This window comes from Camellia sinensis, chromosome 4 (assembly GCF_055761805.1).
Source record: "Camellia sinensis isolate YWXY chromosome 4, ASM5576180v1, whole genome shotgun sequence".
In the NCBI taxonomy this organism is placed as follows: Eukaryota; Viridiplantae; Streptophyta; class Magnoliopsida; order Ericales; family Theaceae; genus Camellia; species Camellia sinensis.
Window position 1 is genome coordinate 7,820,666 of NC_138964.1, and position 17,691 is coordinate 7,838,356.

Sequence of the window (17,691 nt, forward strand, 5' to 3'; positions counted from 1 at the left end):
AAAACTGTTGAGTTTGGAGCAAAAAGCTTGAGGGAGCTCAAAACATGCCATTGTGTAAGATGGGATAGCTTGAACAACTGCCTTGATGAGAATCTCCTTTCCCGCTGGAGATAACAAATTGGACTTCTACCCTTGTAACTTCAACAAAGCTTTTTCAAGAAGAAAACTATATGCTTCGGTCTTAGATTTGCCCCATGAGGCTGGGAGGCCCAGGTATTTGGCCTTAGGATTGGCTTGAGAAACACCCAATAAAAGGCACATAGCATAGGGGTCACTAACTGAGGTGTCGGCAAAGAAAAGAGCTCCTGACTTATCAAAATTGAGAATTTGGCCAGACGTTTCACTGTAGACCTTTACCACGCTCAAAATCTGCAAACCCTCAGAATGCTCAGCCTTGAAAAACAGAATGGCATCATCTGCAAAAAGAAGGTGTGATAGCTGGGGGCAAGTCCTGTGCATCCGAAGTCCAGAAATTGTTTTGGAAATAAGGCTTTGATGGATTAAATTGAAGAGCACATCAGCAACCAAAAGGAACAAATATGGTGATAGTGGGTCACCTTGACGAAGCCCACACGAAGGAGTAAATGTGGTACGTCGTTCACCATTAGCAAACACTGAAAACTTCACAGTAGTCACACATTCTATTACCAAGTTCACCCATCTTGGATGAAAGCCCAGACGAAGAAGAGTAGCTTGTAAGAAATCCCATTGAATTCGATCATAAGCTTTGTTGAAGTCTAATTTCAAAGCCAAAAGACCCATACGCCCCTGTTTCTTATGCTTTAAAAAGTGGAAGGCCTTGTGCGCAATTAGAATACTATCTTGGAGGCGACGGCCAAGTACAAAGGCCGCTTGCTGCGGAGAGATAAGAGTCTTGAGACAAAGTTTCAATCTGTTAGCTAGCACCTTTGTTATGATTTTCATGAAAAAATTACATAAGCTGATAGGTTGAAACTGACTCAATTTTTCCGGGGCCTGCACTTCAGGGATAAGAATGATATTAGTGTGGTTTACACCTTCATGCAGCTGGCCAGTATGAAAAAAGCTACGAATTGCCTTGTAAACTACAGGCCCGACCACAGGCCAATGCTTTTGATAAAATAGGCCCAGAAAGCCATTAGGCCCTGGGGCTTTTAAAGGACCCAATTGAAAAGAAGCAAGCTTGACTTCATTATCCGCCACTAGTCTAAGAAGGGCCTTATTCATTGGTTGAGTGATCGACAGCTTCACCACTGCCAGAGTGTCCTCAAAATTTCTAGGGCCTTTTGCCTGAAAAAGCTCAGTGAAGTAGGAAGAAAGATGATCATTAATAGTGTTGTCATTCTCTAACCAGGCACCATTATCCATTTTGAGTTTGACCAACTGGTTTCGCTGCCTGCCCTTAATAACCGAGGCATGAAAGAAGGCAGAATTACGATCCCCATAACTGAGCCAGTTGATACGAGATCTCTAGTGTTGGAACATTTCTTCCCTAAGTAAAACCATCTCAATTTCATCTTGGACATGCCTGATTTGGGTGCTGTTATAATCTGAGTAGGGGAGCGACTGAAGATGATAAAGTCTGATTTTCAAAGTGGCCAACCGTACTCTATTATTTCCAAAAGTTTGTTTACTCTAACTGATATGGCCTCTTTTACAGTTCTGGAGCCTAAGACAGACTTTAGAAATTGGAGAACCCGGTTGGAACTGGGCCCAAATTTCCTTAATAATTTCTTCACATTCAAGGTGTGTGGTCTACATAGATTCAAACTTGAACTGGTGAGGCACCCTCTTTGGAGGAATTTTACAGTGAAGAAGAAGAAGACAATGGTCCGAACCTAGAAATACCTCATAGTGAACTTGAGCATAGGGGAATAGGAGTCTCCAATTAACAGTTTCCAAAGCCTTGTCTAAGCGTTCCCTTACATTACAGATTCTTCGTTGGTTGTTAGTCCAGGTATAAGGGTGCCTTTGTATTCAAGATCCATAAGTTGACAATCCGACAAGAGTCGATGATATTGTTCCATCCTCACACTATTGCAAGCATTTTTACCTTGTTTCTCCCAATACATCCCACTTCATTAAAGTCGCCAATACAAAGCCAAGGGTCCTTATTGTCTTAAGCAATGGCCTCCAAAACCTGCCAAAACGTTTTCCTTTCCGTCCATCTAGGGGGCGCATAAACAAAGGTGGCTAGCCAAGAGGAATTAACTAGAACATCAGAAATCTGACATTTGAATAAATTTGCAGATTTAAAACTAACTTGAAGATGGACCTCATCCAACCACCAAAGAGCTAAACAGCCAGAAAGACCCACTGGATCAACATAGCTTATATTTGGATACCGAAGACGGCGTCTAAGGCTTTCCATCTTTGATTGATTATTTTTCATCTCCATGAGGAAAATTATTTGAGGGCGATGGGTTTGGCACAACCCTTGGAGGATTCGGAATGTCAGAGGTCCCCCCATCCCCTGACAATTTCAGCTCAGGATTAACATGGACCTTGTGGCTGTTTAGGGCCAGCTACCACCGCTTCAACACACCGTATCCTAGTCGGAGCATGACAAGGAGTATGAGAATCAAAGAGGTTAGTTTCTGAAACACATTGACTTACTGGCACTGCAATAAAAGATGCAATATCTTTGCCATTGCCATCTTCTTGGATCTTAACTTCAACCAGAGTGTTCCGCCTATAAACTCGGGTGCCTCGGCTCCAAGATGGGGCTGTAGTTGGTTTACTGGCAGCCAGTGGTCCATGGGAGTATAGACATTTTTCATCCACCAGAGAAGGTAAGGGAAGATTAGAGATGTGAGGTACCAAAAGAGAGGGAGCATCATAGCGTAGCAGCTTAGGGGATCGAGATGGGGATTGCAGGTCGTCAGGGTCTTTCCTCTTGAGGGAGAGGGTCTTAATTGCTTTTGATAAGCATAGGTCTAGAGCATAAGAAGGGGCCAGGGATTGTGGGAGAGGGGTAAGGGTTTGGAGAGTGGGGTGGGAAGTTGAGAGGCCCAATTCGTCAGAGGTGTTAAAATGGATCGGGGTACGTGGGCTGTCTAGTGGTTCCGTCACATAATAAGTAGGCCTAGTAGAAATATTGGTGGGCCCCAAAGCAGTAGTGGGTTTCTCCTTGGCAGGCCCACCTGGGCTTGATCGGTCTAAAGAGGAAAAGTCAGTATGGTGGTAAGGAGGGTTAGAGGGCAAGAAAGCTCCATATCCTTCAACAGTAGCCAAAATTGGAGGCATATCAGTAACGGTCAGACCACGTGGCGTAGGAGAGAGAGGGCCACCTGGCTCAGGGAAGGCAGTGCCACTTGTCTCAAGAAAGGAAGGGGATCGTGAGCACAATACTGTGCCAACAGATGGAGGATGCGAGTGGGGTACATTGTCCTTTTAGCTCACTGGAACACGCGCCACCATGGTATCGGAAGAGGAGAATGCAGATTGCTTATTCCGATAACTGGATGGAAGACATTCCTTAACGAGCACTTCCTCCTCCTGCCTTAAAAATTGATCAACCAGTAAGCCCCAGCTCTTGACAGTGCCAGTGCGAAGTTCTGGTCCAAAACCAGATGCTCATCTTTGCTCCGGAGACACAAATTTGCAAATCTTGTTATCGTGACCAATCCTCCCACAGTCGTAACAGAAATCAGATAGCCTTTCATACCAAAAGAAGACCCAAATTGCCCGGCTGCCCTGTGGATGTTTGAGCCAAACACCCTTAAGGAGGGGTTCTTGAAGGTTTATAGCCACTCGAAAATGGAAAAAGCTTCGATTAAGGAGAAACCCCTAAGATTGAGCGTTCACTTAGACCAGATGTCTAACTCGCCGACCCAAAATCTCACCAGTTTGCCTTGTCATATTATGAAATGGCAATCCATGAGCTTGTACCCAGAAAAGGGCTCCAGTTAAAATCAATTTCAGCTGCGGTGAGTCCAGCCGAGAAGGTGCGAAGAACCAGGAGAGAGCCCATGATGGACCAAGGGCTATCTATAAGAATCTGGTTGTGGTCCTCTGCCTCCGTGAAATGAAAGAGGAAAATGTTGGCTGACCAAGGGGATATAGTCAAGGAACCACGGATTTTCCATGCATTGTTGATAATGGAGGAGACTGCGGTTCTGTTGAGGGTTTTGGATGCTAGGACTTTCCCAATAAGGCAAAACTTTGAGACATCTTCAGCCTCGTAACCAACATCGTTGAGAACCAGCTCATCGTTAGTAGTGGGATCGGTACTGCTCGAGTCCATATTGGAGAGACAAAGAGGTGAATGGAATGAGGGGAAAGAAGAAAAAGCAAAGAGAGATGGTGAGCGAGAGGAAGAAAAGAGATACCAGAGAGAAGGAACGGCTGATGAAGAAAGAGAGCTACTATTTGGGTAGTCCAAAAAACTGCCCTAGAGTAGGGAGGCTCTCATAGAAGAGAGAGAAGCTCTCAAACTAGAGAGAGAAATTGAATCCAACATCTTGTAGTAGATTAAGCAGATTAAGCAGGCTTTGTCAAGCCTCCTTTTCATTAGTTAGTGAAACAATTATCTAGAATATTACTATGCAAAATTGATAATGTTTTTAATTTTAAAAATTGAATTTTTTTTAATAATTCTCAGTTTTATTAAATAGGATTTATTAATTCAAAAAATATTAAATAGGATCTAAATTACTATAATATTTATAAATAGAACTTTTAAGTAATTAATTCTTATAATTATTAGGATAAAGCTTGGGAGCTCGAATGAGCTCCCCCCCGAATCCCTTCGAAAATGGAAACAGAGGGAAACAGAAGGAAAAGAGGGGGAAAAGAGGGTGAAGGCAAGAGAGAGAGAGAGAGGGAGAAAGAGAGAGGAGAGGAGAGAGGGAAACAGAGAGAGAGAGAGGGAGAGAAGCTCGGCCGATCGTCGCAGCAGCTCAGCCTCCGTCTCACCTCCACCCCTAGTTTATGCCCCCTCCTGTCCAGTTCTCCCTTCTCCCTTCCCTTCTTCTTTTTCTTCTTCTTCTCCCTTCTCTTCTTCTTCATTTCTGATTCAAAAAAAAAAAAAAAAAAGAAGCAAAAATGACGTCGGTTTTGCCTTTAGGGGGATTCGGGGGGACCATTTTCGAGCGACGTAGCATTACTCTAATTATTAAATGCTTATTACATTCATATGTTAAATTGGGTTATTAAACACTACCCTACTAAAGCAGCTAATTTTTAATCTTAAGTAAATGTTATCTCTTTGAATTACAATTGTGAAGTTGGCGCTATATTTGACTTTCCCAACCATATTATATCAAATCCATGACAGATTTGTCAACATCTTAATTATTTTTGTTAACATCAATCACTAGTTTGTGCTTTGACACTCTCATCATTTCTTGATGTTTGTCAGGGTTTTGAATAACACAGGATTTGGTAGTGAAAGGATTTATTTAATTAAATTAGTGAGATAAAAATTTATTATTATTTTTTTTTTTGTTGAAGTTATGATCCCCTTTAAATATTAAAAATTCATCAACTTTGTTGGCTTGAATGCCGGCCGTATATGTAATCCTATGAATAAAATTTACAATCAAATATGGAATTGTGAATTTTTGAACTAACAATCCCAATCTTATGTTATAATCCTACTAATTAAATATGTTAGAAAATAATCTCATACGCATGATAATGGATTCTTGAAAAAATAAGAATCCTCACCAATTGTTGAACCAAACATATAGAATTAATTGTTAAAATAGATAAAAATCTTGAAATAAATAAATGGCAAAAATGATAATCTCACCGATAATAAGAGTTTTTCAGTGTTGATGGTAAATTTTTCGATGAACGAAGGTTGAAATCGGCGCAAGGAGATGGAGAGTTTTTCTTCGTTCATTTTTTCTAAGCAAAGCTGCTATGTACAAATGGCTAGGATTTATTTGATTTGTGCTTATATTTTGACTTACGTAGTCAAGGGTAAAAGTAAAAGGGGTTTTTCATTATATTTCTCAATGCATGGATTTATAGTTTCACCCCTATCCGAGTACTAAAAATTCTACAAATTTGTTAGATTGATTATATTACGAATGAATAATCCGAAAAGAAAAGTACAAAACAAATGCAAGACTATTAGGCCCATGGACTAATACTTCTAATTCCATGGTCTAATCCTGCCCATGGACTATTTTCTAGAGCTGTTGTTTCACTAGGAAAAGAGCTAGTGGGCCTGAAATGTAAAGAATTTTTGGAGGATCACTTAACCTATCTGACTGTCCCTCCAAGTTGAAACTCTATTTTGAGATATTGATTTTGACAATAACTACAGCACAAACTTACCCATTTTAATTAAACCTGTGAGAGAAAATGTGGTATTTGAAACTTTGGAGGATGGTAAACCTATGCAAGCTTGTAGTTGTGTGTAGCCCTTGTATGCCTACATTTTTGTACAAGATTCGGGGTTTGAGATTTTTAATTTATGAAAAAACATTGAATGTCCGATTATACTAATCTAATTTATGAACTTTCTAACATCATACATTTTGAGTAAATATAAATAAACAGAACCCAGTGAAATTACTCTTTATTATTAGGATGAGTGGTTATTTGGTAATCTAAGAGCGATGTTCCACACCAGTAGACATTTGATACTTGTCAAATTATCTCTCAATTGTTGAAATAATAGACATTATTTTAGTTCAATTAATTTACACATTTGTAAAAGTATCTATTTTGTTTTTTTGTGAATAAAGTATTATTCATGTATTGCCAATATTCATATATTTTTTAGATTCACATATGATACATTGGATTTAGAAGATGTATTGCTCTCTTAGCTTGTCCATTAGAGCCTACAAATACTTGATGTGCCTAAGTGTTCTAAGTAAGTATAATCAAATATTGAGAGTAAAGAATTCATCTTCCTTCTTTCAATCTATGTAACATTTGTGTGATCATTTATATTTCCAACACTAATAACTTAACAAAAAGTACTGAGTCCTATAATTCTAATCAATAATATCAAGTTGGGACACTATGTGGCAATGTCTCAAGACCACCACATAATTTTTCTATTAGGACATCTCACTTCCTTATGTCCATCAAATCAATCACCATGTTTGGTTCTAGAAAATTGAATCTACTTTTTAAAAAATTATTTTTTTTTGTTTTCTGTATATATATTTTTGTTTGTAGTGAGTTTTTTAATATTTTACTCTTTTTTTATATTTATTTTAGATATACCTAATCTAAATACGTTTTAAAAAGTATAATATTTGTAAAAAAATTTAAAAATATTCACCAAATACAAAATATATATATATATATATATATATAAAATATGAAAATTCAATACATTTTCGTGTTTTGTTATATTCAATGATTTTTTTAAATTTTTTTGTACTTTATTTATTTTTTATTTTTATTTTTTAAGTATATTAAGATTAAGTGGATCTAAAAATTAAAAATAAAATTGATTAAAATATTTTAAAAAATTGTTAAAAATACAAAAATACAAATTCAAAATTCAAAATTCAAAATACAAAATACTATTTTTGAAAATTCAAAACCAAACAGGGTGTAACAATTGTCATAATAGCATTTGTTAATAAAATGCATGTCATAAAGAATGCATTATCATTTTAAGTTTGTTAACTAATTCTTTTGATAGTTTTGCTAAAAAGCTAATTTGTATAAAAAAAAAGTTAATACTAATTAAAAAATTAAGTTTATCCTTATTTATTTTTTATTTTTTATAATGACATTTTAAAGTGATTAAAGTAGGGTTTTTTTTTTTTTTTTTTTAAACCAAAAATGAAACAGGAAACTTTAAAGCACTCGTTGACAAAACTCTTTAAATCATTAGTTGGATTTCTCCAAATGAAGGTATCTGCTCCTGGAACTGTATAAAATTTGAAATTAAGCTTACTTGAAGCTATTAAGGCACAGTGAATTAGGAAGCTCTCTTCCTATAACATCATTACTCTTCCTTTGAGCTATCTGTAATAGTACTAATGCAATTTAGCTTACATTGCACTTCCACTGCCCAAATCTGTTCACCAGGCAAAAAGTAAATGGTATTGTATGTGACATTAGCCAGACTTCTAACCACGCGTCCTTCTTGATCGTCTGAGCAAGTGTCTTTAGCCAAGCAGAATGACTAGGCAAAGTAAATTTTTGAAATTAATAGTGATTTATGATTTTGTAAGTAATGTCTTGGTTCTGAGATTTGTGAGGATACTCAAAAGAAATACACTTTTAACTGCTACTGTTCACTTTTATCTTTTGCCTTTGTTTCATCTGACACTAATCTACAGCCTAATCACATGCTCAATACCATCATAGTCTTTCAATGATCTTAATCTAATATTATTAATCACATGCTTCTGAGCATATAATTTCAATGGATTGGAGGGGAGAGAGATAGAGAAGAAATATTTGTGACAAATCAACTTCAAATGGATTTTGTTGGTTTGCACTCAGATGCAAATCCTGCTATTATTAGATTGTGTTCCCAACATAGAATCATATGGCATAACATTCCAAAACTAACCTATGTTCATTGATTTTGACACAACAAAACCTTTAATTCCACTCTCACTTTTCATTAAAACTTTACATTATTTAATAGATATTGTTCTGACATAATGACTTGAAGGAATCTTAAATTAAGCTCTTCTCACTCCCACCTAAACTAATCAATATTATTATCATTATTATTTTCCATCTTTTGTATAGATGAAACTTTGTCTAAAGGAAGATACTCTTGATTGTAGGAAACAAAACATTAACGGTGAATTACACTAATAGTTTCTATAATTTAAAACTTGTATCAGTTTGGTTCTTAATTTTTTAATTGTAACACATTTGATCATGAATTTTGAATTTTGTTCTAAATAAGGACAATTGAAGATATCATTAAATTTTTCAAGGGTAAAATTATCAATTTGATAAAATATAAACTAATTTGACAAAAATAAATGTCAAACAAATATTTTTAAATTTTTTAAAATTATTTCTACCAATTAAAAATAAAATTATGCAAAATGGATAAATATTTTAGACATTTATTTTTTTAACAAAATTAATTTTTATTATGTATTTGGATGATGATCATGTAAAATTAGTTTTTAAAAATTAATCATGTAATTTTTATCAATTTTACATAATTTTATCATTGGTGGATAAAAATAATTTTTAAAAAATTAAAAAAAAAATTGACATTTATTTTTGTCAAATTAGTTTATATTTTATTAAATTGACGATTTTGACCTTGAAACTAAACAATGGTATCTTCAATTGTCCTTATTTGAAACAAGATTCAAAATTTAAGGTCAAATGTATCATATTTAAAAGGTCAGGGACCAAAGTGACACAAGTTCCAAACTATAAGGATTGTTAGTGTAATTTGACCAAACATTAATGTTAGAAATGCGGAATGAATCACAGAAAATATAATGAATAGTTGGAATGAAACCAATGCTGAAGGTTGGGTAAAACCCAAATTTGAAATAATTCGCATTCAAAAAATCTCAGTCTATCATTACACATTATGTGACTCATTTTTGTGTTTTAATTATTTGTTCTTAGCATTGTGAGGGAACAAAATATTGTGGAAATTGGTTATATTAAATGCAATCTCGTTTAACTTTTTTCTAATCACCATTAATTTACTGATCGAATTAGATAATTAAAATTTTAACAACATTAATTATGTTGTGTGGTCTACCTTTTTTGGTTCAATGTTACATGTCTCTTCTTATTATGCATGGATTTAAGAGGAGGGAGGGACAATATGAATTTATTTACTGTACATGTGATGTTATGCACCCAGGATCCTCTAGAGTATTTTTTTCCTAAAGTTTTCTAAAGTGGTGTATTGTATGGTTGAGATTTAATGCTGAAAAATTGATGTGACTTGTCATTAAATCTCAACCACACAATGCACCACTCTAGGAAACTTTAGGAAAAAAAAACTCTAGAGGATCCTTGCTCGATGTTATGAGAGTATAAAAGAGATGAATAAGACCAACTTTATCTTTTATTTAACGAATCAAGGTGGATAAAATCAGCTATATCCATTCCAGACTATTATTGTTTTGGAAGCACCATATCTACCTGCAAAGTTAGTGCTGTCGACATACATAGTTTTGTTATTGGAGACGGAAAAATTATTACAAGGGTCCGAAACATCATGTAATTATGTGTTCAATTAGTGGTGTTTTGTCATTTATAAATTTCATTACTATTTTTTTTTGGGACATTATTAAATTATTTATACACATGGTATGGTTAAATTAGTGGACTTGGTGAACTAGTATCAAAACAGATTTGAAGATCTTGTTGCGTCTTAAAGTTATGTTGTACTTCTTATTGGAACTCACTTTGAAACAGGTAAAATATGACAAGAATTTTATTCAATTAAAAAATTAAATTAACTAGACATTAATAACTATATAATCGAATCACACTTATTCATAAAATGAATAAACGACAAATGTAATTTTTGATAATAAATCACATACCTCCTAAATCCATGAAAATTTAAGATTGTGATTAGATTACATGGTAAGGGTTTAAATATTAATTTTTAAATAAATCCTTATCCATCCCACTTGTATAAAAATGACGCCGCACACTATGAAAGCTATGTGCTTGATTTGGCTCTACATACAAACATACATAGCCACGATAAGGTTATTGCGAAATTATTATACATGATCAAATTCACATGGGAGGTAGTATGGGCATAATATATTTGATGATATGATAAATACTAGTACATATTAATCTAATATTTCTTTATTAATAGCTGACATAGCTCGAATTACGTAGCCATGTGTTTGTTCACATGCCTCTCTGCTCAACGGTTGACATCTGTCCCTATCAGACAAAGAATTTTGAATCTAAAGAATTAATGTCACAGCTTTCGACACCTTCAGATGTTTTTGTTTTGTTTTATCATAATAAATAATAATATTATTATTACTCTAAATTTGCTTTCTTGTGTTCAACAAAGTATATTTAGAGATGGCAAATCTCTAAATTTAAATTACTACTGCTGAAATAATGATGCAAAATTACTATTGTGACGTCTTATATTATAGAGATTATATTTGCAGTATACTAGAAATGAAATCGGTCTATTAGATCTAATAATATATAAGAGATGTTGTAGAGTAAAATTCATATTCGACTCTCGTTTAATATTAAAAAAAAATGCTGAAAACCAATGACATTTAATTAATTTGACCATATGATTCATGACTTTGAAAAAATTTCAAAACTGTTTTATAAATTACGTAGTTAAAATTTTCAACATCAAATAATAATGTAATTTTCTTTTAAAAAAAATTTAATGTGTCTGGACAAACTCCGTATAGTGGTAGATTTTGATTTTCAAAACCCAGAAGGTTGGCCCATTTAGTCAAGTCTTTGTACCTCATTAGGAGATCAAGGATTCAACTTTCTCCACCTTTGAGTGCGCAGGAGTGTAAGAAAAATCGATGTATTGACCCAACTCTGTGTGTAAAGGTGCAACTACGAAAAATCGGTGCACTAAATTGACTTCTTTAGAATGACTAAAATTTTAATTTTAATTATTTTTTTATAATATACGGTTTTTTTCTGTTGACAAAATTTTTATGCTAATACTGACCGAAATATTGTATTAAGCTACTTTTATGTTGTGATTATTTAATTGTAAGAAAACAAGATACTCTCATCATTTATTTTTTCCTTTACACTAAATCAAAAAATCAACAACAACGAACCGAAGCATGTACAATTTCTCAACCAACAAAATTAAAAGATTTATAATTCGGTAAATTTCTCAATCTCAACTCAACCAAACCACTCATAGCACGCAGTTGTATTTTTTTTTTTTTATAGTTGTTATGTTGTGGGTCTTGCAAACGATGCTGCCAAACAGAAACAAAGTATAATGTTTTGAACATTTATAAAATCCTCTCACAATGCAAGTTCTGATGTCTATGCTTTTTCATGAATGTTAAGGTTTTTGTCTGTAAGTACTTAGTCTGTTTTCAGAAGTCAGGTTTGGGATTGAGCTTCATAGTGTGTTAGAATTGTTAATACTTTGTTGCGTTTTGAAATTAGGGCAAGGGACTATGAGCCCCAAAATTATCCTATGAGCCTCTCACCATGGGATTGGTAATCAGGTAAAAGAGATGATATTAGAAAATGAATCCCTTGGGACTAGATATTAAATGACCATATTGCCCTTATTCATATTCATAGTATAATAATTTTTTATATTAAAATATAATAATTTTCCAAAATATAAAAATATATAATAATTCATAGTATAATAATTTATAGTGTAAATTACAAATACACCCATTGAGATTTGATTAAAATACGAATCACCCCCTGTGGTTCTGAAAATTATATTCTACCCCCTAAAATTTCTAATTTCATAACAAATCGCCTCTTTTATTAATTAATCATGAAGTCAATTAATAGTTTTTAATAATGTTAGAAATATGTTTCAATTAATAATTTAGATAATTTTATTATTGTATAGGAGAACAATAATGAATTTTATTTTTTAGTTAATTCTGTTAAATAATTTTTTTTGACAATCTGGTATTTGTAATTTTTCAAACCATAGGGGGCAATCTGTATTTAAGCAAACCTCAGGGGAGTATTTGTAATTTATCCTAATTTATAATTTATAATATAAAATATAATAATTAAAAAAAAACAAAATTCATAATATAATAATTTTTAATATTAAAATATAATAGTATAATACTAAAATATACGAAAAAAATAATATAATACCAAAAAAATATATTTATGAAATTTAAGTTTTAATATTAAATATAATTTTAATATTTATAAAATATATTTTTAATATTAAAATATATTAAAAGTACGAAAGGGTATTTATAAATTTGTATATAGTTAATCCCCTAGAAGTACATAATATGAATTCTTACTAGTCTAATAGTCATCAAATAAATATAATTTTTTTTAATTTTCTCACTAATAATTCCCACACTAACAATCTTACTTAACCTAATTCTGAAAACAAACCACCCTTATGTATTGATATGTAAACAAATAAGAAATTTGTGTTGTAAACTAACGTTCTCTTATTTCTCTTCATTTCCCATCTTTTTTTTTGGGTCCTTTCTATCTTTATTTGTTGGGTAAATCCACTACAAGAAAATGTATTTTTGGCGACTAAAGTTTTAGTCGCCAAAAGTAAGGTTTTTAGTCGCTGAAGTCTTTTCCCGACTAAATAATTTGGTCACTAGATTTGTTGCGGGAAAACGGTCCGGGAAGGTTTTGGCGACTAAAAAAAATTTAGTCGCCAAAAGTCCTATAAATGGCTACTAATGTTTTAGTAGGGAAAAGTACGAGGTATTGGTGACTAAATATTTTTTAGTAGCCAAAAGTCATAAATTGGCGACTAAATATTTAGTCGCCAAAAGTTTTCAAATAAAATTAATTTCATTTTCAGCGACTAAAACTTTTAGTCGCCCAAAGTATCATTTATTATTAGCTACTAAATATTTAGTCACCAAAAAAAATTAATTTTCATATTTATTTTTAGCTACTAAACTATTTAGTCGCCTAAAGTCTCATATATTTTTTACTACTAAATTTTTAGTCGCCAAAAAATCTTTGGTTTGTTTTTGGCTTCTAAATTTTTAGTAGCCAACAAGTTTTATTTTGTTTTTTTGGCTACTAAACATTTAGTCACCAAAAACTTTATTTAGTGTTATTTTTTTTATTATTATTAATTTCTGCATAACCTGTATTTATTTCGTGCAACCTGTACCCTTTATATACACAAAACAATACATATGTCTATTTCTATTTCATTTTCAACCATCCAAAAATTTGGTCTTGTAACATCAAATTCTATACAAACCATATATAATCCAGCCCAAAATAATAATTCCATACAAACAGATAATCATACAAAAATGATGTCCTCTATATACAAAAAAGAAATATCCACTAGTAATCTATACCACCAGAAAATAACTTCATCTTTGTTGGATCAACAACTATTGCAGTAATTGGCAGTGGAAAAGCTCGAGTTTGTAAAAGTCTTCCAGTAACAAGGTCCCATACCTACAATACGAAAATAAGTCATTTCGAGAAACAAAAATACTCATGCTAGGAAGATATTATTATGAAACATTTAACATAATTAAGTAACCTTGCATTTGCCATCGAGGGAGCTTGATAAAAAAATTGAACTTGAGTCACTTGATGCAGTTAATAGGCCCGTTATAGAGGATGAAAGCTCCAACGAAAAATTTAGTTTTAAAGCCACAGTCCAACAATCTGTCTCGTCTACCAAACTTCCACCGAACAATGTGATTACAAAGTCAGTTATTTATTTTTCCTGAAAAATAAAACTAAACGACATTCAAATACAAACATTAAATTGTTGAAGAAACGAAGATTCACTTTTTTTACCCGATCATAGGCCAAATAATGATCATGCCATCTTCTGAACCAGAAATAAGAAATGAATCATCGCTGGAAAATGTCAAGCAAGTCACTGATTTTTGATGTGCGCACCAAGTCCTGACCAATCTTCCATTTGAAATCTACAAATTACCATGACACTCAATATTTGAAAATAATGACTACAAATAATATATACAAATTAAGCTAATGGCCCACAAAGACAATTATTCAGTAATTTTTTATATTGTGATCAATTTAATGTAAAGTGCTGATGAGATTAAAAAAAAAATGATCTTTGCATTTAGGGCTACACAAATATCATTAACACATCATTTTGGATATATTTTCTATTTAAACTGTCTGTTTTTAAAATACCATCTCTCTTTGTTCCTCTTTTCTCTTCATTGAAGGAGTTGAATGTTTCCTCCCAAATACAATAACAAAAAACAGACAACATTCAAAAATTAATTACTGAACTGCATGAAAAATGAAAAAACGTGAGTAGAAGTAATTTAAAAAACATTTATGAGAAAAAAAATTCAACTGTTGCTTTTAAAGCATTCAAATCCATATATGTCAAGGACTCCAATTTGTATCTGAGAATCCTTGTCTTGCCCAACAGACCTATTAATCTTCTCAACAAGCCTAAAAGAAACAAATGTAGAAGCCACACAAGCATAGTCATCAAGCAACCACAACGAATTTTCGAATCAGGAAAAATAAAAAGCTACTGACAACACATTAATAACAAGCATACCAATCAAACAGCCTAGCATAAATAGTCTTTACCAAAGCATCCTGACTTGCAACAACAGCATTACAATCCAAAGCTTTAACAATAACCCCTTCACGAGTTTGAATTGAACGTGTGCACAGAGTAGACAGTAATAGATTTACATCACACCTAAGCAAAAACGCAATCTAGTCAACTGGGTTTATCATGAGCCAACACCCTCCAATAAATGGAAAAGCAAAGATTGCATCATCAACAAAGAAACAAACACAAAATGCTCAGCAGCTAAGTCAGTCAGGCTCAGGCTCAGGCTCAATTAGTTCGCATCACACTAATATTGATATTCTTTTTTATACTACAAATCCCAAGTAAATGAAGCATTTATTATTCAAGCACCCAAGGCTCCTTAAATACAAGAATAGTCAATTAGATTATCAAAGATATAGTTAAAGATACAGTGATAAATGCAATTCAGTCAACTGAGATTATCAAAAGACAACAGCATGGGAAGTTGCATCATCAACAAAAAAACCAAACTATAAAAGCTCAACAGCTAAAGTCAGGTTCAATTAACTTACATCCGATTGAAAGCTATATATTCATTTTGATACTCCAAGTCCCAATTAAAAGATGCATTTCTTATTCAAGCATCCGAGGCTTCACAAAATACAAGAGGAGTAATTTAGACCAACATAATTTAAGATGTAATAACTCTTAACACCTGATGCATTAACACTTTTTAACACTTTATGCACATAACAGGAGAGGAAAAATAAATCCACATCAATTAAATGTCGATGACTCGATAGTTTTAAGCATAGGACTTGTTTAGGAACTGTACATACTTAGAAACTTTGATTGATTATGGATTCAGTTATTTCTTATTTATTGTTACAACTAATTATGTCATTCTAGTCTTTCTAGAATGCTAAAATGCTCTATTAATTAAAATTTAAAATGTTTTTAAATATTCTATTATGAAAGAGTTGCTAAGTTGTCAAAGTTTCCTATTTAAATATTTTCACTCGAAGTTAAGTACTTAAAACAGCTAATATCCAAGTTAGTCAAACATTTTGTTCCACAACAATAGTGCAGTATAAGAAAACTAATCCAAGTCTCAACAATGTAAATTGCCAACGGACCACAATAATCCATTAGTTCAAATAATTATTATTATTTCTTTTTAATGGTTGAAACTAGGCTCATGGACCACAATAATTATTATTATTTCTTTTTAATGGTTATTCCACTTTCAAATATAAAAAAATGAATTAAGGTTCCCCAAAGAACCTAACAGGAGGCAACCATTAGTTCACATCATGCCCATTGTTAAATGGATCTGGTACTTGTATCAAAATTCTGAAGGAGAAGCACTCTTTATAAGGCTGTCCCAAGAAAAAGGCAAAATGAAGATAGCAATACGACCCACAAAAGCTTCAATCACTTACAGCTAGCTGCTTCAGCACCATCAATCTGTCTAGCTAGAATATTAATGTTCTCTTGCCACCTTAAAATACAGTCTCTTAGCTAACTTCATACTTATTTCCCAGTAAGTCTATCTGTTTGGCAATTGAATGATGCATAACTAAAGGCAAAGTATGAAGCTATTTACATATATTTCCACTATCAAACAACTCTGTTACTAACATCAGGCTGAATTAATTTGTAGGGCCATTGCCTACCATTTAGGTCAACTCATCCTCTCAAACTAATAATTTAATTTACAATCTTCTTTTATGTCCATGTAGCAAACTAATGACTTAAGCTATTTTTCCATACCTCCATGAACGGAGTAAAATTTTGATTTGCCAGGTTTAGTTGGTTGCACAAAGAGCAAAGCAAGTTCACCTATTGGATGGAGTTGTCATATTTCACCAAGGCTGATCTTTTGCCAATTCACACTGACCTCATGAATAGTCTCACTTTTACACATGCAAACACACATAAAAACCTATGCTTAACCCAATTTCAACTCTCATTTCAAGAGAAATAAGAAATTTGCTTCATAAAGACAAGGAACCAGTATAAAGTTTTAAGCAAAATATAGCCAGACATACATATACAAGCATTTAGAAGATTTAAAAAAAAAAAAAAAACAGTTCCATCACAATTTTTTCATGCATTTATATTCTCTTAAGTGCACTGATAAACCATTGCTCAGCTGCTTTCAGTTTCTTTCTCAAGAAAGCGTATCCCCTTTACAGTGGAACCTACACTAAGTTCATAATCAACAACATGCATACCTCGATAAGAAAGCCACCAAACAAGTTTGCAAACCCTTCAAGTACAATGAGACTATGAGGTACAACATTCAAAATGAGAAGAAAATTTGAGATAAACAAACCCATTTCTTTTTCAAGAATGCAAGCATGTTATAAACTGATGTTCTAATGTCCATGAGTCTAAGGTCACTTCAAGACAAGTTCAGACCTCTGAGAACCATGTCTCAAATTAAGAGTTGTGTATAAGTTGAACCCTAAACTGGAGACCCTCATTGTATTTGAGGCATGCACTGCCTCTAGCCATGCAAGTATGTTGCAAACTGATGTTCTAATGTTCAAAAGTCTCTGCTCACTTCA

At 33.1% G+C, this 17,691-nt stretch overlaps 1 long non-coding RNA gene across 1 annotated transcript; it reads right to left on the reverse strand.

The window, feature by feature from the left end:
- Positions 1 to 13,746: 13,746 nt before the first annotated feature.
- LOC145823251 (uncharacterized) lies at positions 13,747 to 14,521 on the reverse strand. Its single transcript, XR_014365521.1, has 3 exons — positions 14,386 to 14,521; positions 14,123 to 14,267; positions 13,747 to 14,034 (listed from the first exon to the last, which is right to left on the reverse strand). It is a non-coding gene; the product is annotated as an uncharacterized LOC145823251 (long non-coding RNA).
- Positions 14,522 to 17,691: the final 3,170 nt, after the last annotated feature.